The sequence below is a fragment of the Tasmannia lanceolata genome, unplaced genomic scaffold (assembly GCF_043159265.1).
Source record: "Tasmannia lanceolata isolate RefF3 unplaced genomic scaffold, GAP_Taslan_0.1 ptg000003l, whole genome shotgun sequence".
NCBI classification, from domain to species: domain Eukaryota; kingdom Viridiplantae; phylum Streptophyta; class Magnoliopsida; order Canellales; family Winteraceae; genus Tasmannia; species Tasmannia lanceolata.
In genome coordinates this window covers 8,140,165-8,163,594 of record NW_027518680.1, presented here as the reverse complement: position 1 = coordinate 8,163,594, position 23,430 = coordinate 8,140,165, and the positions used below count along the sequence as shown (strand labels likewise).

The 23,430-nt window shown below is 45.6% G+C and overlaps 1 long non-coding RNA gene across 9 annotated transcripts in view; it reads left to right on the top strand.

Annotated features, from left to right (window-relative positions):
• The window catches only part of LOC143850073 (uncharacterized), a 34,524-nt gene that overhangs the window by 3,823 nt on the left and 7,271 nt on the right, over positions 1 to 23,430 (top strand). For 6 of the 9 annotated variants that reach the window (XR_013235952.1, XR_013235960.1, XR_013235954.1 and 3 more), the window contains 4 exons: positions 12,758 to 12,817; positions 18,007 to 18,969; positions 19,165 to 19,178; positions 19,875 to 20,008. This is a non-coding gene — a long non-coding RNA (uncharacterized LOC143850073). The remainder of the gene's footprint in view (positions 1 to 12,757; positions 12,818 to 18,006; positions 18,970 to 19,164; positions 19,179 to 19,874; positions 20,009 to 23,430) is intronic. The other 3 variants (XR_013235959.1, XR_013235957.1, XR_013235961.1) reach the window with 3 other exon arrangements.

Below are 23,430 nucleotides of genomic sequence, written 5' to 3'. Positions count from 1 at the left end.
CCAAGGCGCAGATTCTTTTCTTGGTGTGTGGGTGGATGGGTCAGAGGGGACTAACAGGGAGAGTGGGATTAAGTTCCCGGCCTCCTCTGCTGTTGCCTTGCCTCTTTCTTTTTCGGTTGTCTTGTGGGAGATAAAAAAGAATCCCCTTCTCTTCTTCCCTTCTCCCTCTTTTAAGGGGTGGCGTGCGGACCTTTTCATCATTATGGAGAGAAAACCTTCCTTGGCGGGATTGGGCCTTTCCCCTGTTTTGACGGCGCGCGCGGTTTTGCTGGATAATCCCTTTCATAATTTGTGATGATGAGGTTTGGACGGCGAGAAGGTGACACGTGTCGCAATCGCATGGTCTCGTCGCTTATCAGCACCTTTCCTCATGATGGTTAGGCTTTTTTGGTGCATGAACGACACGTGGCGAGATTTGGGAGTAGTGCCGTATTTATGTCCCATCATAATACCCCCTTACTCCTTTGGTCCATTGAATGGGCCAAGGGAGTAATGTCTGGTCAAGCGATGCCATGGTGAGGGCATGTATGGGGGCTCCGGAGTACGAGGAGACGTGCCGTTTTATCCGGCGGTCATCCCCGGGAAATGGTAGCGTCATTATGTGGCCTCCGGTCGTTTACTCGATAGGGAGGAGACACGTGTCGGGTGGGTCGCCTTGTTTCGAGACACAAGGGTTTCTCCCTCGAGCTTAAAAAGGAAGACCATCCCGGCGTTCTGTCATTGTTTTCTTTCTGAGATAGGTGTTTCTCCGCACCTTTTCCCTTTTTTGGTAACATGTTTGGTTCCCCTTCGTGGGTTAGGGGCAAAGCTCCTCTTTCCGATGAATCGTCGAGTGACCCCGACTTGTCCTCCGACTCGGAGGAGGACCTTACGGCCCGCCGGAAAAGGGCTAGGAGGGACTTGGGCCCTTCCTCGGGCTTTCCCCCCTTCGTCTTTCCTCCTTGCCTAGGAAGGACAAGTCGTCTCACTCCCGTGTCGCCAGTGAGTGGTCTTTTTTCTCCAGGGCCTATCACCAGGGGATGAAACTGCGTGGCCGGGTTTCGAAGATGGGTAAGGAGATTGAGGATTTGAAGCGGGAGAACGAGGCATTGCAGAGAAAGGTTCACTTCCTCAACGAGCAGCTGCTTGAATACGAGGTGGACCCCTTGCTGGAGAGCTCCTGGGAAGATGAGGGGGACCCTTCGGGAGAGGAGTCTTCTTCTGATTAGTTTCTGGCTTCTCCTGTTTTCCTGTTTCTTTTTCCTTTCTTCCCCTTTCTTGTAGGGGATTTTGGGGCCTGCGTGCCCTATGTTTGGTTTCTTGTCCCCCCCTTTTTTGTAGGCCTGTGGGCCAAAAGGATGTGAATGGATGGTTTTTATGAGTTTGTGCCCTGTTTCTTATCCTACTTTTCCCATCTGTTTGGTTGCTTTTCCGCTGTGTTTGGTATATATTTTCCTTGTTCCGAGGAATTGTGACGCTTTGCCCGAACCTGTGCGGGGTTCCGAGCCTTTACCTAGCGCGTTTAGTTTCCTCCGCCTGTTGGGTTAGTATGTCGAGCTCTCGTGCCGTGACTCTGGGTTCGGGCGCGTATTTTTCCTCTAGTGGTTTTGAGGTCGGATCCCTTTGCTTGGTTTCCCCTCTCCGGACCCTTCCTTTTCATTAGGTGGGGAGGGGTTGAAACTGGGCCAGCGCGGGCGATTTGAAGTCCGAGCCCTTCCTTTGGCCAGGAGGCGAGGATTCGAAGCTGGGCACGCGCGGTTGGTTCGAAATCCGAGCCCTTCCTTTCACTAGGTGGCGAGGATTCGAAATTGTGCACGCGCGGGTGGTTCAAAATCCGAGCCCTTCCTTTCATTAGGTGGGGATGTTATGGGGATGGCTTGCTGGGGAAGTTATTTAGCTGTAGGGGTAGCAACGTCTTTTTAGTCGGGGGGGGGGGGGGGGGAATGGCGCTTCGATTTCTGGCGGTTCCCTCGAGTTCCCCAATTGGCGCCACGTGTGCATCTCCCATCCGATTAGACAGGGAGGGAGATTAATTGACGCGTGTCGAAACCCTAGCTCTTTTTAAGGCCTTTTTGGGGATTTCATTCTTGTCTTATTTCTTCGTCTTCCTCGGGTGAAGTGGGCTTCCTTCTGCGGCGATTTCTCTAGGTGCTGCTCTTCACCAACTTCTCTCTGGTTTTTGCCCTTCCTCGTTTGTCTGCCTCGGTGAGTTCTGTGCTTTTTATTTTGTCTGACATTTGGTTATTTTACGATGCCTGTCGCGACCGGTTCTCAGAGTCCGCCTACTGAGTCAGTAGAAGTAGTGGAGAGGGCTCCGCCAAGGAAAAGGAGGCGGTTGGTAAAGGGCGGGGGCGGCGGCTCTCGAGATGAACAACTGCCCAGGGAGTTGGAAGATAGCTCCGGGGCTTCTGGATCGTCGTTGGGGGCCGCTCCATTTGAATCTCCCACTCGAGTTTCTTCTACTCGTGAGGCGGAGATTAGGGACATTCGGTCCGGTGCCGTTATCCGCCCTGGTCGGGTGGCGTCCTGTAGGAGTACTTTGGAAGAAGGGGCGGCGGAGAGGATTAGGAGGGAGTTTCATATTCCCGAGGATTACGGGATTAGGGTTCCTTCTTTTGGGGATGGGGTGTGCAAGGGAGTTACGGAGGAAGAGGTAGCCTTCTACGTGGAGGCTTTCCGGGCGGGGATTAGGTTTCCGCTCTTGGGTATCATAGTAGAGGCCCTCGAGTTTTACCGGGTGGCCCCCTCTCAACTGGCGCCCAATAGTTGGCGTACTCTCTTGGCTTTTGTGGCCAAGGCGGGTCTTCACAAGATTCAGCCTACCCTCCCTCTGCTCAGGAGTTGCGTTGCCCTTAGCCCATTGGTGAAGGGGGAGGACAGCTGGTTGTACCTGACCCAGCGTCCTCAGGTGAAGATCGCGGCGAACTTGCCCTCTTCCATTAAGAAGTGGAAAGAGGAGTACGTGTTCATCATTCCTTCGTCGGATGTTGGTTGGGGCTTCCCTCCTTCTTGGAGGCGCTTCGTTGAGTGGCGAAGGAAATCCCTCCCCGACGAGTCAGACTGTAGCAAGTTCGACTTGGAGAAGCTTGCCTCCGGGGAGCCTATTGATGTTTCTGAGTTTAGATGGGAGAGGGATTTGAGGAGGTTCGGTTTGCTGGGTGCTATGGAGAGGAGGGCCCGCTGCACGGGCGAGGAGGCGGGGGAGAGTTCTGCCAGTCATCGCGGTGAGCCTTTCTCCCTGGGTTTGCCTACATGTACTTCAAGCATTTTTTTTAGCTGTCGTTTTCTTTGCTCTGAGTTGTTGTTGCTCTTCTGTTTTTGGCAGCATGTATGTCTTCTTCTGGTGATGCTGGTAGGGGAAAGGGGGTTGCGGCGACGGCGGCGAAGGGTCCGGCTAGCCGTCAGAAGATTCCTTACGGCTTTATGGCCGCGGCCAGGAAAGACCGGTCGCAAACTAGGCTTCCCCCGTCCGCGGCGTCTTGCTCTTTCGGTCGATCGGTCGGAGAGAGGGGTACGGCTAGGTCTCCTCCCTGGGAGTTGGAGCCTCCTGCCAAGAGGGTTGCCCCTTCTTGCGCTAAACAGGGGAAATCCGGCCGTGGGGCCCGTCCTCCTGCCGCCTTTGCGGAGAACATGTCGAGTCAGTTGGAAGGGTCGGTTATGACCAAGCTGCTTTTGGAGCAAATGGAGTTTTCCCCGTAGTGCTACCGGGCGCAAGGAGAAATGTTTAAGCCTGACTGGAAGATCGGCGTTGAGGATGGTGTCCTTGGGAATCCCCGGGTTGAGGTGGAGCTTGGGTTGATGACCGCCCTTCCTAGCGATGAGGCTGAGTTAGAAAGCTTCCCCTGCAGGGCCCTGGGGGCCCGGTACCTTCAGTCGATGTCCTACGTAAGTACCGAGTGACTGGCTTTTCCGCTTGCGTTTTCCCCTTTTTGTTGCCTTTGAGACTGCACGCGGCAATTTTCTAATGGTTTGCTTGTGGCGGGGGCTTTTGTAGGTTCAAAGTTACGCCAGGAAGATGCTGCAGTACATGGTTGAGGACGAGTCTGAGATCGGCGCTTTCGAGGACCGAGTTCGCAAGCTAAGTGAGGACCTGGAGAAGGCCCAAGCCGAAAAGGCGGCGCTTGACGACACCGTTTCTTAACTTCGGGGGGAACTCCAGTTGGCCGAGGACGGGAGGAACCGTGCGGAAAATAACTTGGCGGTGACCCGACAGACGTACGCTGAGGAGTTGGCGAAAGCGCGGGAGGCATGGCGAGATTCTGAGGAGTTTTTCAAGGCCGCAGCCTCGTTCAGCGTGGACATCGAGATAGATGCTTTCGTTGAATGCCGGCGGCGCGTTCGCGATGTTGATCCCTCCTTCCCTCTTGAGAAGTTGGTACACGAGGCCGAGGAAGCCGTTTCGAAGGATCTTTTGCCGGAACCAGTGGATACCATGAGACCGGTCGAGAATCCGGCGGTTGCCCCGGATGCCTCTACTGTTATTGGGACCTCTGTGGGGGGTCGGTGAGGCTCGGATGCCTTGGGATTTTTTGCCTCTTTTTATGGATCTGTAATAGCTATTTGAACTCTCTCTTTTTGATATATACAATGCGTCGCGGGCTATTCGAGCTTTTCGGTATGTTTCTTCGCGGCGGGTTATTAAATTCTAATTTGTCGGCGAGAATACTTCTAGTCCGTCTCTGTAGGGCGTCTTGTCCGTGGGAGGGCCATCTTCCCCTCGAGTGATCAGCTCGGAGTTAATGGGTCCTGCCTGCCCTTTAAAAAGGGGAGGTCTTTTTTTTTTCATGGGGAGCGTTTTAGGGTATTTTCGGGGGGATCAGCCTAGATGCTACCTCTGTCCCACTCCCTGTCTTCTTCCGACCCTTTATTCATCGTAGGCCGGAAAGTGGAGATGCGCATGGCTCAGGTGGGAACGCTATTCCATTAATTTGTAAAGGGGAATACATGGCTTTGTTCTGGAAATAACAAAAAGAAAACAAACAGAACAACCGTCATGACTTAAAAGAAAACACGGACCTTACCCTTTCTTTCTACTGGTAAAACTCTCGGAGGTTATCCATGCTCCAACTTCGAGGGACTGGGGCCCCGTCGAGGTGCTCAAGCTGATAGGCCCCGGGGCGTAGCGCTCGAACGACCCTGTAGGGTCCTTCCCATCTCGGTGCAAGTTTCCCAGTGTTTCGGGGGTCGGAAACCTCCGCTCGCCGTAGTACTAGGTCTCCTTGCTTTACCATGCGTTTTTTCACTCGGGCGTTGTAGTATCGTGCCACCCTTTGTTGGTAGGAGGCGGTTCGGAGGAGGGCTTGGTCTCTTTTTTGGAGCACGAGATCGAGCGCGTTCCGGAGGAGCTCAGAATTTCCCTGTTCGTTGTAGTTCTTTGTGCGGAAGCTGGAGAGGCCGATTTCCAGCGGAATGACCGCTTCGGCCCCGAAAGTCAAGCTAGAAGGGGACTCCCCGGTTGCGGTCCGGGGCGTTGTCCGATAGGCCCAGAGGACGCTCGGGAGTGCTTCTACCCAACACTTTCCGGCTTCTCCCAACCGCTTCTTGAGGCTTTGGAGCAAGATCCTGTTAGTTACCTCCACCTGTCCGTTGGCCTGCGGGTGTGCTACGGAGGCGAAACGGTGTTCGATGCTCAGATTATCACAGAACCTGCCGAATTCAGCACTTGCGAACTGGGGTCCGTTGTCCATTACGAGTATTCTCGGAATGCCGAAACGGCAGACCACGTCATGATAAAAAAACTTCTCTGTTGCTTTTGAATTTGGCCTCGCCACGACTTTAACTTCGACCAACTTGGTGAAGTAGCCGATGGCGACGTACAACATCGTGTGCCCCCTGGGGCCTTTGGAAACGGCCCGAGCAGGGTCCATGCCCCACATGGTGAAAGGCAGGGGCCCTGCCACCGCGGTGTACGGGGTGGCCGGTTGATGGGGGGTGGTAGCGAACCTCTGGCACGGGCTGCATTTTTTGACAAATTCCTGGGCGTCTCTGAGGATGGTAGGCCAAAAGTAGCCGTGCCTTACGATCTTCTGGGCTAGGATCCTGCTGCCTCCGTGGTCTCCGCAGATTCCCTCGTGCACTTCTTGTAGTGCGTACTCCGACTCGGAGGGTACAGGGCATCGGAGGTATGGCCATGTGTACGACCGTTTGTACATCCTGGGTCCGTGGAGCACGTAGTGAGCGGCTTTTGCGGTTAGGCGTCGGGCTTCCAGCTTATCTTCGGGTAGTATCCCATCTTTTAGATACCGCATGATGGGGTCCATCCAGTTTGGTCCTGGTGGAATTTCCAAGACTTGTACCTCATCGATGCTGGGGTGGAGCAGTATCTCTGTGAGCACGGTACCGAAGTCATGGGTTTCCTCAGAGGCCATTTTTGACAGAGCATCCGCTCGATTGTTCATGTCCCGCGGTACCTGGAGAATCTCAACTTCCCCCATTCTTTTCAGCTTCTCCTTTACCTTCTGGAGGTATCTCTTCATCCTGAGCCCCCTGGCCTCGTAAGCCCCGTTTACTTGCTCGACGACCAGCTGGGAATTGCTATAGACCTTTAACTTTCCTGCGCCGAGCTCCGCGGCCAGGCTTAGCCCTGCCAATAAGGCCTCGTATTCAGCTTCGTTGTTGGAAGCTGTGAAATCTAGCCGGAGGGCGTACTCTGCTGTGAATCCGTCGGGGCCGTGGAGGACCACTCCTGCCCCGTGCCCCGTTTTACCTGCTGAGCCATCCACGTGCAAGGTCCAGTGAATCTCGCCTCTCTGTTCTGTCGAGTCGGGCCCCATGTCTTCGCAAGCCGTTTGTCCGGTGGGGCCCCTGGTCTCTTCCATTATTGCGGGTTCCGTGGCAGGGGCTGTGGATTCCACTATAAAGTCGGCAAGGGCCTGGGATTTAATGGCCGGTGAAATCCCACTAGGCAACCCAAGAGGGGGGTGAATTGGGTGTCTTTAAAAAAATTTATCCTCTTTAAACACTTTTGTAAGATTAGTTTCAAAATCTTAAATGAATATCCTCTCTTAGACCTTTTGTCAAACACTTGTTAGATGGCCACCAAACACGTGCTCTAGCTCCTTTGACACGTGTTTGGTTCATCTTCAAGCATAGGCCATCAATGGTGTGTGTTAGCATGGATTAACCTGTGAATTTCCTGTCCATACCACAACACTCAAGGCAAACAATTAGTCCATAAAAGACTAATCAATTTGCGTTTGTTAATCATCAAAATAAGGTGATTGAATGAACCCATGGGGAACCCTTGGGCTAACAACCGGCCTCGGTTGGACCTGTATGTCGAACTCTCCTAACTCGACGGCCCAGCTTACCATCCTGCTCGAGGTCTCTGGTTTTTGGAGAATCCTCCTGAGGGGTTGGTCAGTCAAAAGTATTATGGGATGGGCCTGGAAGTAGGGGCGGAGTTTCCGGGCGGCGCTGACAACTGCGAGGGCGAATTTCTCTATGTTCAAGTACCAGACTTCCGCACCGTGGAGGGTCTTGCTTACATAGTACACGAGGTGTTCCCTCTTGTCTCTCTATTTGGCCAATACCGCACTTACCGCCGTAGGGCTGATGGCTAGATACAAAAATAATTCTTCCCCAGGCTCAGGTTTGGTTAGTACGGGCGGTGTTTGAAGGTACTGTTTCAAGGCGTCGAAAGCTTCTTGACAGGCCGGGGTCCATTCGAATTCTCATATGTTTTTTAGCTGTTTAAAGAAGGGCTGACATTTCTCCGCCGACTTGGGTATGAAACGGCCGAGGGCAGTGATTCGTCCTGCGAGCCGCTGCACCTTTACCGCTGTTGTCGGGGGCTCCATGTCCAGGATGGCCTGGATTTTTTCGGGGTTGGCCTCGATGTCTCTCTGGCTCACCTTGAACCCTAAGAACTTCCCGGAAGTCACCCCAAAGGCGCATTTTGCGGGATTCAGCTTCATCTGGCAAGGTGTCAAAGGTTTCTTGAAGGTCGGAGATGTGTTTGGAGGCTTCCAAGCTTTTTACCAGCATGTCATCAACATACACCTCCATGTTTCTTCCGATCTGCTCCCGGAATAGCTTGTTTACGAGCCGCTGGTATGTGGCCCCCGCGTTTTTCAACCCGAAGGGCATGACGGTGTAGCAGTAGATGCCCTGATCGGTGATGAACGCAGTTTTCAGGATGTTTGGTTCGTGCATTTTTACCTGATTGTAACCGGAGAAGGCATCTAGGAGGGTGGGGAGCTCGTGCCCGGATGTGGCGTCGATGAGCTGGTCTATACGCGGGAGGGGGTAAGGGTCCTTTGGGCAGGCTCGGTTTAGGTCTGTAAAGTCTATACAGGCCCGCCAGCCCCCACCGGTCTTCTTGACCATGACCACATTGGACAGCCACTCGGGGTACCGGATCTCTCTCACAAATCCGGCTTGTAGCAGTTTCTCCACCTCGGCTTTTATGTGAGTTTGGTGCTCTACCGCGAAGTTCTTCTTTTTTTGTCGGACGGGTTTGAGGGTCGGATTCACGTTTAACCTGTGAACGGCCATTTCTGGGGGTATACCGGGCATGTCCTGAGCGGACCATGCGAACACGTCTTTCTTGGCTCTGAGGAAACTGATCATTTGGTCTCGTAAGGTGCCTTTCAGCAGGGAACTAATCCGGACTTGTTTCTCTGGTTGATCTTGGGCTATGGGGATGGAGTCTAGCTCCTCGGCGGGCTCTCCTCTGATCGTGCGGGCCCGCTCCCGGGGGTCTTCACTCCCGATCGTGAAGTTTTCGGCCGGTGCGTTGCTTCCTTTCAAGCTTGCCTCGTAGCATTGTCATGCTATCATCTGCTGCCCCCGAACTTCTCCTATCCCGGTTTGAGTGGGGAATTTCATCTTGAGGTGGGGGGTGGAGACTACCGCTCCCAAGTCTCTCAGAGCGGGGCGCCCTATGATGGCGCTGTAGGTGAAGGGTATGTCCACCACCATGAAGGTGGTCAAGATGGTTTTTTGAAGGGGGTACGTTCCAAAGGTTACGTGTAAGTCGATTTTGCCATTGACCCGTACCGACGCGCCGGAGAACCCGTAGATGGAGTACTTCGCGGGTCCTAGTCTCCCCTCGCCCAGTTTCATCTCTTTAAAGGTTCCGAGGTGCAGCACATTGACGGAGCTCCCCGTGTCAACCAGAAATTTTCCCATGTCGAAGTTGGCGACGACTAGCCTGACGACCAGTGCGTCGTCGTGTGGAACTTGTAGTCCGTTGAGGTCTTCGGAGGAGAAAGTGATGACTTGATCCTCATGGGGAGGATCCGTCCGGGCCTTTTTGGAGGGCATTTCCAGGGAGAACACCCGCTCCGCGTACGCACGTCGACCAGCTGTTGTTGGTCCTCCCGCCGCGGGTCCACCCGCGATGATGTTGATTTTTCCGATAATGGTAGGCGGTTGTTCGCGAGCCTGCGGCCGTTCAGGGGGCTCTTCTTTCTTGGGGCGCTGGTGGCGGCGTGTGTCGTGCCTGCTGCGGGATCGGTGTCTGCTGCGGGATCGATGTCTGTTCCGGGAGCGATACCTGCCGAGGGATCGGCGTCGGCTACCGGATTGGCGTTAAGTACTGGATCTGCGTCGGCTACTGGACCGGCGCCTGCTACGTGGCTGGCGCTCGCTTCTGGGCTCGTCGGCGGGGTTTTCGACAGGGCTCCTGAGGTATTGATTTAGATGCCCTTCCTCGGCCAGTTTTTCTAACTGGAGCCTGAGGTGGAAACAATGGTCGGTTACGTGGCCGTGGTCCCCGTGGAAATCGCAGAACTTTCTTGTGGACCGCTTCTTCGGGTCCGTGGCCATTCTCTTGGGGGGGGGGGGGGGTCAGGAGACCCTGATCTCTGATAGCAAGCAGGACATGGGAGAGGGGAACCTTCAGGGGGCGCTTCCCAGTCTTTCGAAGATGGGGACGGGGTTCCGGCTCGCTCGTCTTTCCTCTGCCCGTGGCCTCATGGCCCTTCGGCCGTCATTGCTTTTTCTTTCATCGGGGCCGGGCCGGCTCCGCTCTCGTGCGCAGGCTTCTTCTGCTCGTACGAATTTGTTAACCTTGGATTCAAGCTCCTGCAGGTCCCGTGGTGGCTTGAGGGTAAGGTGCAGTTTGAGATTCGGGTCGGTGGTGGCATGCTTCAGTGTTACGACCGCTATTTGGACGTCGATGTTGGAAAGTTGGGCTAGCTCGGCGTTGAACTTCAACATGAAGTCTCTTAGGGTCTCGTTTCTTCCTTGTCGGAGGGCTAAGAGGGCATCCGCCGGATCGTGGCGGAGGCGGTTGTTGGCGAATCTTGTGCTGAACTTCCTTCCGAATTCGTGGAAGGATGCGATGGAGTCGGGCTCCAATCTCATGTACCAGTCGTTAGCGGTCTTTCTTAACAGGGAGGCAAAGGCTCTGCACATAAATCCGTCCGACGCGTCCCGGAGCGTCATTACCCTTTTGAAAGTTTGGAGGAACTCAAGAGGGTCTGTGCTCCCATCGTACAAACCGAAACGGGAGAGGTCTATTCCTGCTTCCACGGGGGTTTTTAAGACCTCTGAGGTGAACGGGGATGCCGTTTCCCTCTCCCACTCGTCGAGGATGTCGTGGGCGTAAGGCTTTTTCATTTCAAGTTTTACTTCTCGGATTTGTCTTTGCAGGTCGGCTAGCGGGTCCATACCGGGGGGTTGCGCTGAGGTCGCTACCTCCTCTGTCCGAGCTGAGGGTGGTCCCTGGAAACGAGCCGTCCGGACAGGGGGAGCGCGGCTTAGCGTAGCTTGCTTCCCGTCGTTTCGCTGGTGCCTGCTAGCTGTGGGAGGCAAAGAGCTATTTGCCGAAGGGGAGGGCGTCCGGCGGGCCGGTACTCGCCTTCGCCGGGGATGGCACTCTCCCGGCTGTTCCTCGTCACCTTCGTCATTGGCTTCCGTCTGGTCATGTGCTGTCGGGGGCCTCCCTGGGGCTGGAGGTTCAGGCGGAGGTAAACGTTGGAGTAGCTCTTGGCGGAGTTCGTTAAACATTTCCATGGTGGGGACCATTTGCGGTGTGCTGGAGGAGGGCTGGTGTCGGCCCGAGAGCGGCGAGTTTGGCTCCCGGGAACTTGAGGCATGGGTTTGTGCGTGTTGGGCCTGGCTCCTGGTCATTACCCCCGTTTCTTGCTGTTGGGTGTGGTTTCTCATCGTTGTAAGGCGTTCAATACTGGACGAGTCCCACGGATGGCGCCAATATGATCGCGACGGAATCCGGGTCTGCGATCGTGCGGTCGGTAGAGAGCCTCCGCGGGGTCTGCAATCACAAACAAAGAGGGTCAGGGGGGTCTGGGGTGGGTCCCGGACGACCACTTCGACACCCAAGTCAGATTCTTTGACCAATCAATATAAAGAACAGCGAGAAGAGGAGAGGGTTTGATCAGGTTTACCAAGGCCAAGGCGCAGATTCTTTTCTTGGTGTGTGGGTGGATGGGTCGAAGGGGACTAACAGGGAGAGTGGGATTAAGTTCTCGGCCTCCTCTGCTGTTGCCTTGCCTCTTTCTTTTTCGGTTGTCTTGTGGGAGATAAAAAAGAATCCCCTTCTCTTCTTCTCTTCTCCCTCTTTTAAGGGGTGGCGTGCGGACCTTTTCATCATTATGGAGAGAAAACCTTCCTTGGCGGGATTGGGCCGTTCCCCTGTTTTGACGGCGCGCATAGTTTTGCTGGATAATCCCTTTCATAATTTGTGATGATGAGGTTTGGACGGCGAGAAGGTGACACGTGTCGCAATCGCATGGTCTTGTCGTTTATCAGCACTTTTCCTCATGATGGTTAGGCTTTATTGGTGCATGGACGACACGTGGCGAGATTTGGGAGTAGTGCCGTATTTATGTCCCATCAGCATTTGCTGTATTTTTTTCCAGATTGATATGTATATTCTCTTACATATTACCTGAGATTTCTCAACTTCCTGTAAATTTCCTTCTGTTCCTTTGGAAGTTAATGATTTTAGTTGATGCACAATGGGTGTTTGATGGAACCCTTCGAAGATTGTTGCAGCATTTTTATGGGTGTTTGGCGAAGGTGCTTCATTGGTTTCTCTAAGTTTTTGTTTGTGACGATAGGATGATTTGACTGTTTTGATCTTTAGTCGAAATGTTTATTATTTTTTGTTTGTGACAGCAGGTTGATCAACCCATTTCCATTGTTTGTACATGCTAGGGTAGCAATTACACCTAACGGAGAATCTTTCTCTTTTGTTTAGAAAAAATGGAGTTTCTTTCCATGCCTAACAATCGCCCCCTATGGAAGCAATTGAAACATCAAGGAATCAAAGGCACTCCAGGAAGTTAATGTGTCACCAATTTCATATGTTTCCTTTTCTCTTCTCTTCTTCTGTTTTTTTTAATGGTATATGTTTCCTTTTCTTCTTTTCATTTTTTTTATACATTTCAGTACGATTTTATTTGACGCACAGGTCTTTGATGGAATGCTTTTCCTGTTTTTTGCTTCTATGGATATTCCAACTGCTTATTGAATTATCCCACGAACTAATCCCACTCCTGGGGGATTTTCGAGGAGCTAATACCATTCCTGTGGGAATTTTCTTTGAATGTGGATATGGGCCTATATATCTATATTCTATACATATATAGCTAGATGGGGAAATACTTTTCACTACTGATGTGGCCTCCTCTCTGGCCTTCTCTCGCTCTCCCAGAAGTACCTACAAACCTTTAGATATAAGCTTACAAAAACATCTCTACTAATGTCTGCTTTCATTGTTATATGTTTGCAATTTATGTCATTAGAATGCATAATTTATGTCATTAATCAGATAAGTTATTTTGTTCTATTTGTTTTTCTTTTGAAGGATCATGTGGCTGCCAGTTGGTTTCGTTCTAATAAACTATGTGACTCCTTTTTCTCCAACGTAAGCTCATTGATATGTTCTTATCTTAAATTTGTATTTGTATGATATAGCTGGGGCATACTACAAGGTTCAGTTTATCATTTTTTCTTACATTTAATTGTCTTTGTTTATCATTCCATTCATTCGGGCCTAATGATGACTACTCATTTCCCTTTTACCTTTCCATTTTAACTCTTTTATATAAGTTCTTTTTTTTTCTTTTTTTCTTTTTTTTTGGAAATGGTGTCATTTAATGTCAGTATAGTGCATAAGCTATTTGAAATTTCATACATGCTGCTTAGGATATTAATTTTGGTCCCTGATTCTATTCATTTTTTTTAACTCTTTACAGCTGCTGACAGTGGCTCATTTTGGCGAAATTAGGCTTGGAGTGACCTCATTTTCCATTCATTTGCTAATACTTGCCTTACTGTCATTCTATTCACACATTTTGTATTCACCTCATATTTGGAATATAGCATTAGATAATACTGATTTTGTACTTTTAATTCCGATTGTTTACCTTCTATTGTCCAATCTTTTCATAAATAGAATCTTTTCATAACTAGATGCCTTGGGGTTTGACTATTTTTTTTACCATTATAAAGTACAAATGCTAACTGTAATATACATGAAATTGTATAGGTGAAGTATGAAGCTTCGAACTTTCGATTTTTGGAATGGGATATTTACGGAATCCCCATGAATAGGATCAAACCTTATTCCATGGTATTTCCATGAGATTCCTCTTTCTTATTCTTAAACAAGCCTCCGAGAGGGCTTAGTTGATCCATAATTTATGTTTCATCTTTCTTTTCCTTTTCATTTGTTTCGAAAAAGAGATCGATCAATTCCGATTCGTTCTTTTTCTATTGATTCTTTTCCGATCGAACAACTGGGCTCTCAACATCTTTTAAGTTTGGTAGCTTATGAACTTCCAATATCTATAATGGACCGTTTCACTATGTCCATTTTATTTTTTTTGGATAACCAAATAACTGTCCATCTGTGCCATGGTAAACCTTTGGTTCGCTAAACCTCTGGTTTGCTCTGTCCATCCATTATATGCTACCCTAACTAAGGCAAAACTCTTTTAGATATGTAATTTTGTACCACTGCTTGATTTTTGTTAGAATTTGGAGGTTGGTGAAGCTTACTCTGGAGCCCATTGTTTCAATGAGGATCATTGGAGAGGAGACATTTTTGCACATCAATAGTTTTTGGCTGATTGAGTTTTTGTTTCAATGGGGATCATTGTACTGGAGGAGTTGTTCATTGACCCGGGCATTGCACGGGTTCTATCCTATTCCAACAGAGAGAGAGAGAGAGAGAGAGAGAGAGAGAGAGAGAGAGAGAGAGAGAGAGAGTTTTCCGTTTAATCTCGTAGCATACGGAGATACGAAATCTCGTTGGATTGAGAGAAATTCGAATAAAAAACAATTTTCTAGGGAAAAATGGGCGAGAAATCCGAAGGCTCGAAGCTGAAAAGACTTCTGTTAGTTTCGAAGAAAAAATAATCATGTTTTTTTCAACCTAAATTTACTCTCAATCCTGCATCGAACGGTTGGTCCCATGAATCATTGTACATTGTACATTGGTGACAAACTACATGGGAATCATTTGATGAATACTTTGTATCATTGTACATTTATTGTAATATCATAATTTCTAGATTGATTATAGCCTCTATATCCAATGCAAACATGAAATAGTTAGTTTATGTCATGTTCTATGTTTCGCTACTTTGTTATACTTTATGTTTCATTATTTCATAAGAATTTGTTTAGGCCCTAGTTTCCAGGTTTGTTGTTTGGTTCCATCAAGGTTCAATTCACAGTTCATGATTTTAAGGGTGGTCTGTGAACCCAATTAGTTGAGTTTGCTTTGCAATTAACATGTTCAGTTCTTGACATTGATTCACCTACCGATTGTGAGCCCAATATTCAGTTTTGGACTCACATTACTAACACAGATGACAATCATTCACAAACTTGCATACTAAAGAATATCTACCAGAAATTTGGGGAAATCTTTATTTTAAAAAAAATATTATAAAGCTTTCTTTTTGGGCCGCCCCGTGCATCGCACGGGTTTGCAACTAGTCTATAAGTAAAGCGGATCCTCTAAGCTGTGGCTGTGCCACGTGTCAGCCCCTCCTCTATCCCGAAAATTTAAAAAGTCTAAATTTCAAAAGACTTTAATGGATATATATCTATTCTAGAGGCCTTTGTGGCTATTAATTTGGATATTAATGGATAACACTTATTATTTTTCTTAAAAAAAAAAGATTTTAAAATTCGTCTCTTCATTTCCCACATATGTCTATCTACGTTATCTAAAAAAAGCATGTCGTTTGGTATTTCTAGGAATTTCCCTCACTAAATACGCAACTTCTACGTATCCTTCCAAAGCCACGCCTGATATCTCTCTCCTCCCTTAAATCATGGGATTTACCAAACAGATATTCACCCCTTTAACGTTTTTTGTGACTCTCTCAAATCCACATTGAGTTATTCAATGTGGATTTTTGGTTTTTTTCATTGCTGATTTTTGTTTCCCCAAATTCATTATGGGGTTTTTAATTTTGGATTTTGTTTTTCCCTGTGTTCTTCACAGGATTTGGGTTTTCGATAAACTTTTCTTCTCTTCTTTTTCATTGTGTTTATTGGGGTTTTGAACATAGACCTATGATAGGTACCCAAAAATAGATAAGAAGAAGGTGAAATAATGGTTCGTTTGGGAACCAGTCCCTCGTACAGTAGCACGACATTAAGTTAAAATCTTCTCTGCCATTTCATTAAGAGATAAGAAAATATAAATGTCTACAATGATCTCAATAATCAACACAACTAGGACTCTACAACCAATCAGAATTAAGAATAATAAAAAGATAAATACGATACTAACAACCCTATTATTTAGGTTTCCTAATCGTAACCACTCCCCACAATTTATTTGGATTTCCTAATCATAACTAAAAATCCCATAAAATCTGGAACTTAACACTCCTCCCCCCTTGAAAATAGCCTTGTCCTCAAGGCTGTTGATTTTCTTCGTCTTCTTCACTATCAAGAACTTGAATTAACTGAAGTTGAGGAAACTTGCATTTGTAACCAGGAACAAATTGCTAATCAAAGTTGTAGCACAACCCTTTAGAACGTCTCTCCTTCATCTCACCCATTGTAAGCCTTCAAGGACCTTTCGGATCTGATGTTGGGTACTCATGCTCAATCATTGTACCCTTTTGAAATATCTGGCTCTGCTGGATTTTCTCTTCCATCATCCGCGCCAACCCAATAGCCTCATTCAATGTCTTCGGACTGAAGACTTGAACTTCTCCTGCCAACCCATCCTTGAGACCTCCCACAAAAGTCCCGACCAAGGCCTTATCAGTCCATCCTTCAACCATGTTAGACAACCTCTCGAATTGTTTTTTATATTCCCGTACCGAAGCTGTTTGCTGAAGTTTGCTGAGTGCCGAATCAAAGTCTTGGAAGTCTGTAGAGTGGAGAAGTTGGAATAGATCGTTAACAATCTGGCAGAGATGTTTCACAAATTTATGGAAAGTCAAAAGCAGAAATCCGTCGAGGATGAGGCTTCTCATGGCAAGGTTACCTATTCCAACGTGGAATTAGGAGGAAACGACGCATCAGGGTCTGGAACAAAGGGAGGATCTATCCAAGCGAGGTACACTCGGTTGGATTTCCCTAAATACGATGGATCAGAAGAACCGACGGGGTGGGTATATCACGCAGAACAACTTTTTCGCTTCCATCAGACTGCAGAAGATATGAAGGTACCCCTTTCATCGTTCCATCTAGAGAGTGAAGCGCTACAATGGTTTCAATGGTACGAGAAAGTTCACAAAAATATGGAGTGGAAGGACTTGAAGTTAGCCTTGTGTGGTACCCAAAAATACATAAGAAGAAGGTGAAATAATGGTTTGTTTGGGAAACCAGTCCCTCGTACAATAGCACGAAATTAAGTTAAAATCTTCTCTACTATTTCATTAAGAGATAAGAAAATAAAAACGTCTACAATGATCTCAATAATCAACACAACTAGGACTTTACAAGCAATCAAAATGAAGAATAATAAAAAGATAACTACGATGCTAACAACCCCCTATCATTTAGGTTTCCTAATCGTAACCACTCCCCACAATTTATTTGGATTTCCTAATCGTAACTAAAAATCCCATAAAATCTGGAACTTAACAACCTATAATCGATTAAAAAACCATATTATAACTTTAGGCCCTGTTCGTTTCAGATTGTGACAACCGATGGTCATGGTCCTGTGCAGAACTGGTGAGCTACACATTTTCCTTCCTGTTTTTTGTTTGTATTTCATTGAAACTGCATCAATCAATCATTTTCTCTTCCAACATAATTTGAGAATTGGATTGGATGCAGATTTTTAGTATAATACCCTGTTCTCAGTTTATGCAGATTTTCTGTTTTTCTCAATTGATTATTTTAATACCCTGTTCGTTTAAGATTATGATGACTGATTGTGGCTGCTTAACCATTTAAATTTGATTCGCACTCACAATCTATTGTCATGAACTTAAACGGAAAGGGTCTAAGATTATGATGACTTTTATTTAATTTCATTTTCTAAAGATCATAAGTCTCTGCATTTTATTGGATGATCAGATTGTTATCATCTATTCTATACTTGGAATTGAAGAATAAAGAAAAGAAATTACTGGTCGGGAATGACTTATAAAATAGTATTTGTTTCCATTTCTCTCTTATCCTTTTTCCATATTAAATTCTTTGTGGTTTGATGTAGAGGGATTTAATTAGGTTAATATATTTTGCAATTTTAGCAGTCTAAAACTACATTTCGTTTTCGATACATTGTAAAGATTTCAAGATCATTGGAACTAATGAGTGCTGAAAATTGGACCAAAGGTTTGGCTGACTGTTGCATGAGAGAGCCACCTCAGTTGAATTAAATGAATTAGACAAAATCTGCTGAAAATGAGTCCGTGTGATGTTTTTTCATGCAAAAGTCAGCTGCAAAAAGCCTTTCCATGAAATTCCATAGCAAATCCCTAAAAACTATATTTGCTTCATGGATTCTCCATTACATTTGTTAAATCCATTCAATTATATTGGATTCATGAATGGTCTACTTCATATATTTTTTTTGAAATAGTCTACTTCATTTGTTAAATCCACTCATTAATATCATTTTTTGAGGATGGCAAAATAATTGGTCAACCAATGGTGAAGAGAAGATTGCTTCAAATGACCAACTCAGTTCACTGTAAGACATGCCTGGACCGGATTGTCCTGTAAATTCTTACAACTGAAAGAGTAAGGGTAAGTGCTGTACAAATTGTCATTGAGTATATGATGAATAATGCATAGTGGAAGTGGTCCTTCGAATCTGTTTTTTGTGTCATGTAACCCTTCCTGGCAGACAGGAGTGCATATTTACCAAGGGGCCGTTTGGATATGCGGATTTTAGAATCCAGGTTTTTAGTTTGAAAACAGTGCAAAAGATGGTTCATGATCAAGCTGCTGATGCTGTCCTGGCAGTGTTTCTTGGATTTTAAGTGAGAAAATCAGGTTTGAAAAATCTCTCCAGCATCCTAAGATTTCTAAAACCTGGAAATATGGGAGGATCTGCTACTCTCTTGCTGACGGAAAGAAGGGTGAGAAGTAAAAAATGAGTCAAAATCGACCTCTGGTCTGCTTCTTCTCTCGTCTCTTACCTACAATTTTGAAGAAATCCCGGATTCTAAAATCCGCGTATCCAAGCCGTTTGGATATGCGGATTTTATAAACCAAGTTTTAGTTTGAAAATAGTGTAAAAGAGGGTTCATGATCAAGCTGCCGTATGCTGTACTGACAGCGTTTCTTTGATTTTAAGTAGGAAATTCAGGTTTTAGAAAACTCCCTCGTCATGAGATCTCTAAAACCTGGAAACATGGGCTGATCTGCTACTCTCTTGCTGACGGAAAGAAGGGTGAGAAATCAGAAAACGACGGCTGGTTCACTTCTTCTCTTATCTCTCATCTGCAATTTTGAAGAAATCCCGGATTCCAAAATCGGCGTATCCAAATGGCCCCCAAGTGTTTTCTGCAAGCATTTGGGTTGCTATGAATACTGACCAGATAATTCTCTGGAAACTCTTGGATTGCATAATTTGCCTATAAGGTACATCTTTCTGTGTCTTTGCATGCAAGCGGTTTTAAAGCTAAATATGATTATTTTCATATAATAGTTATAATAGTTTTAGAAATTTTATACCAATGAGGCTTTAATGACCAATTTGCATTCTTCCATTTCTATGACTCAATCGAATTCACACTTGGTGCTGACGAATCTGATGGGCACTTTATCATGGACCAGTTCCTGAATTCCAGGTAATCCGGCTGTTTTTGGGGTATACTTTTCATAAATTACTATTTTTCAAAATTTTGAATTGGCATGAAAATTCATTTTTTTTAATAAAAAAAATCAACTATTCTGAGATTTTTGTGACTGTTACTGACATTGGTTAGTAATGAAACAAGAAACAAGTACACAGAATCAGCCACATCTCGACCCCCTTGAGTGACCTGTGAGGAAGACTTAGGTCTATTCCTGGATTGGCTCCCCTGCTTGGATTAGTTTATCTAGAATACATCCCTCTGACTGTCCTCCCTTCTAGGATAGCATACTCCACCACAACTATGTGAATGAATTTATTTTATCTTGAATAAATACAGCCCCAAACATACATAACCCAATCCTGGACAATTACTGGCTTCATTAGGATTTATAGTTAAGTTTCTTTCAACACGAAATTGATTCAAATGAGGACATTTAAAAAGCGTGTGAAACATTTCACATGGCAAATGTCTAAATAAATGAAGTTCTCTACTTTTGTCTTATTGATCTTCGAAGGTTGAAGTAGTTTCAGAGCGCGCAAAAAATAGTAGATTAAAAATAGAGTTTTTAGTTTATGCTTCTCATTTCCGCCCACCAGCATATATGCATGCAAACAAGCATAAATCTGCTTATGTAATACCTTATCTATTTGTCTCTCAGGTAGTTTAATTTGCTTTTGTTCTGATTAGGCTATGCTGACTGACTTTTGCTTGGGAAAGCAATTTGAGGAGATGCAAGGTCGAACTCCATGTGCAGAATAGTAGAGTACATGTCACATGAAATTATTCTTGGAAAGGGACATGCTAAAATGCTCACCAAAAAGGTTGGTTTTCTTTAGTCTTATTTTTCTTATTGTTTCCGACCAGTTTGTTTAGAACTTCACAGTACACTTATTAAATTTGTGGTTTACCATAAAATTCTAACCATGATCAATATTCATCACTTAGAACTGTTATGATAGCATTCCAAAAAAAACGGAGAAAGAAGAGATTTTGTCATTCAAAAGATAGTAAAGAAAATCTAACAGTATAAAATGCACCATCTCCTGTTGTACCATTGAGTGAATTACCATTAATTCTTTCTATGGTATGCAGTTGCTGCTCATATCTGCGTACAGGGCTAATTCAAAACTTATCCATTTTATGAATGCATTTTATTACATTTTTTGAACATTTTTTCTCATCTCTCCCTAAATCATTTACTTCTTGAATTTTCTTTTTCTTCAACATGCTTCCCACAATTTTTTATGAATCATTTTCTTTTTTACTCGCCCCGTGCAACGCATGGGTCTGCAACTAGTTATTTTATAAAAGCATGACTTTTTGGCAAATATGAAGATTTTAAGGACTGTTTAGCAATAAGTCTGCAAAGTAGGGACCAAGTGGCAAAGATCCCATGTGCAAATTAGTCATTAAAACTTACTTAGGGTTAGAGTTTATCTAATGGCTGCCCTCCTAATCCTTTAAAACAAAGTACAGTTTGCGAATTTGGTAGGGATTCAATATAAGTCCTTTATGTACAGTTTGAAGAAAATATAGTTCCAATGAATAAGGTATGACATGTTTTCTTCTGTTATTAGGTGTATATGATTGATGCTAGTCATTAACTTGTTGTAATGGTCCTGAATTGAAGGGGTGGGGGGGTCACTTCTTCTATTCTGAGGGATCCATTCCTTGTATATGACTCTTTACGCCAAAAAACGACTATGCCATGCCAACATCTCACAGCCCTAGTTGACACATATCAAACCCGCCCACAAATGGGAATTAAACATATGTGTCTTCTCCAAATATCCGGTTATATGCTACTCTAATATGGTAAATTCTAGTGAATTATCCAGGGGCCTGAAATGGGTTCTGCAGGTAGATTCGATTTCAACAATTATTGAGTCATATGAAGGGGAAAAGGGAACAATCAAGAATAAAGACTTGGTCTCTTGCCATGCAACTGAAATCTATGTGCAGACTAGTTATCGCCTTTGATCCAAACATCTTTACTGTGCAATGTGTGCAATAAAATATGAACTTTTTATGCCGCAATGAAAAATAAGATTGCGATAGAATACAATTCTATCGAAATAGAAAACAGAGAGGGAGAAGGATAGAATAGGATAAAAATGAAGAAAACAGTGAGTTAATTCAAGGAAACTCCGCCTCCAATGTGCTTATAGCACTAAATGTGATTTTTGCCTGCTGAATAGCCATGTGACATCTACTTCTTATAGAAATTGGGAAAGCAAAATAGGAAACATAAATTTGCAAAATGAGAAAAAGAAAATATGGAAACATCAGTTTGACGCTTGACAATATGTCGGTCTAAGATAGGATGTGGTTGGGTTTTCACTTCACCTGATGGAGATGTGTCTGGTAGTTGCTTAAGCACATTGTGACACGCTCTCCCAATTTCTTTTTCAAGCACAACACATGGAAAATTAGGTGCATTTTTTAACCCTCTAGTAGATCTAGCTGGTAAGCAACAATTCCAATGTGCTTAAGCACTTTGTAAGGCCCATAGAAACATGGAGAAAGTTTTCTGGAAGCGCGAGCATTAACGGATAACTGTCGATAAGGTTGTATCTGCAAGAATACTCAATTACCAACTTGGAATTCTCTCTCGGTTTGATGTGTATATGCTTATTTCATGCAGGCTTGAGCACCCTGGAAATTGTTCTGAAGAAGCTGCAACACAGTCTTGATCATCACGTAAATCACAGTCGAATTGGTGCACTTTAGAACACCCGTGAGTGTAAGAAGCGATGAGAGGTGGGAAATGCTCATGCGCAATTTCAAAAGGAGTCCTTTTTGTAGCGGAGGGTGATAAGTCATATTATACCACCACTCAGCCCAGGGGTTCCAATGCACCCACACCTTGGGTCGATCACTTGTGAAGCAACACAAGTAATTTTCTAAGCAGCAGTTGACTGCCTTAGTTGACCATCAGTTTTCGCAACAGTAGGAGCAATATATGGATGAGATAAGGGGCAATAGCGAGCGTACTTTGTGCAATATTTGACGACCACAATTATGGCATTTTTTCCTTGTGACAGATGCAAGCCATCTATATAGTCCATGAAAATATTGGTCCAAGCCTGTGACAGTATTGGCAAGGGCTGAAGTTAGAGGTGCAACTTGCGTCAGGTTCAACCCGAACCCGACGAGTTCAACCCGAACCTGACTAGTTCAACCCGATTTTTGGGCGGGTTGGGTTGAATTTTTTCAGGTTGGGTTGGGTTACGGGTTGGGAATTTATAACCAGACTGAAAATCGGGTCAGGTCGGGTTGGGGTATGGGGCAACCCGACCCGAATTGTAACCTGACTATTTTCTGCAAGTTTTTTTTATTTTTTTCAAATTTTAGTAATATTTATGGTTTTGAATAGGAAGGATATTTCATCACTGTTGATATTGAGAAGGGGATGCAAGATGGACAAGTAAGCTTCATAATGGTTGATACTTGGTGCATTATATATTTACACACACACACACACTAACTTGTGTACTATTTCTAAAATTTTAAATTACAGAATGCCACTTGCGCTCTCGGTAGTGTTCAATCTACATTTATCCACCTAATTTCTGGCTTTCTATATTGGATCCATTAGTGACTTAACTAGTAACTAGTGCACCACTATATCATTGACCCTTCATTTCTGACTTTCTATGTTGGATCCATTAGTGTCTTAATTAGATGAATTATATGATATCCTTGCATATCTTCTGAGGAAAAATACTGGTAGCAGAAGTACAAGTGGGCACAATTCAATATGGAAATCAGGTTGGGTTGGGTTGGGTTGGGTTGAGGAAATTGTTCCTCGGGTTGGGTCGGGTTGAACCTCTCCGGGTTGGAATTCAGGTTGGGTTGGGTCAGGTTGAATCGGGTCGGGTTGGAAAAATGGGTTCCTCGGGTTGGGTCGGGTCGGGTTGGAAAAATAGGTTCCTCAGGTTGGCCTCAACCCAACCCAACCCGACCCTAGTTGCACCCCTAGCTGAATTAGATTGGCGCTTGCCATTGTCTTACCTTTGTTTCGTTGACATATGCCACATTTTCCTCAATTTTTTTGACTTCTCGTCTCATCCCCTTCCAATAGAAAGCTTGAGATATCCACTTGTATGTGCGAAAAAATCTAGAGTGTCCAGTAAATGGTGAAACATGGAGTTCCTAAAGTATATTGAGATTTTTAGAAGAGTGAGCGACCAACACCATTCGCCCTTTATATCTGAAATATGTCGAGTCCCATGTTTAACTT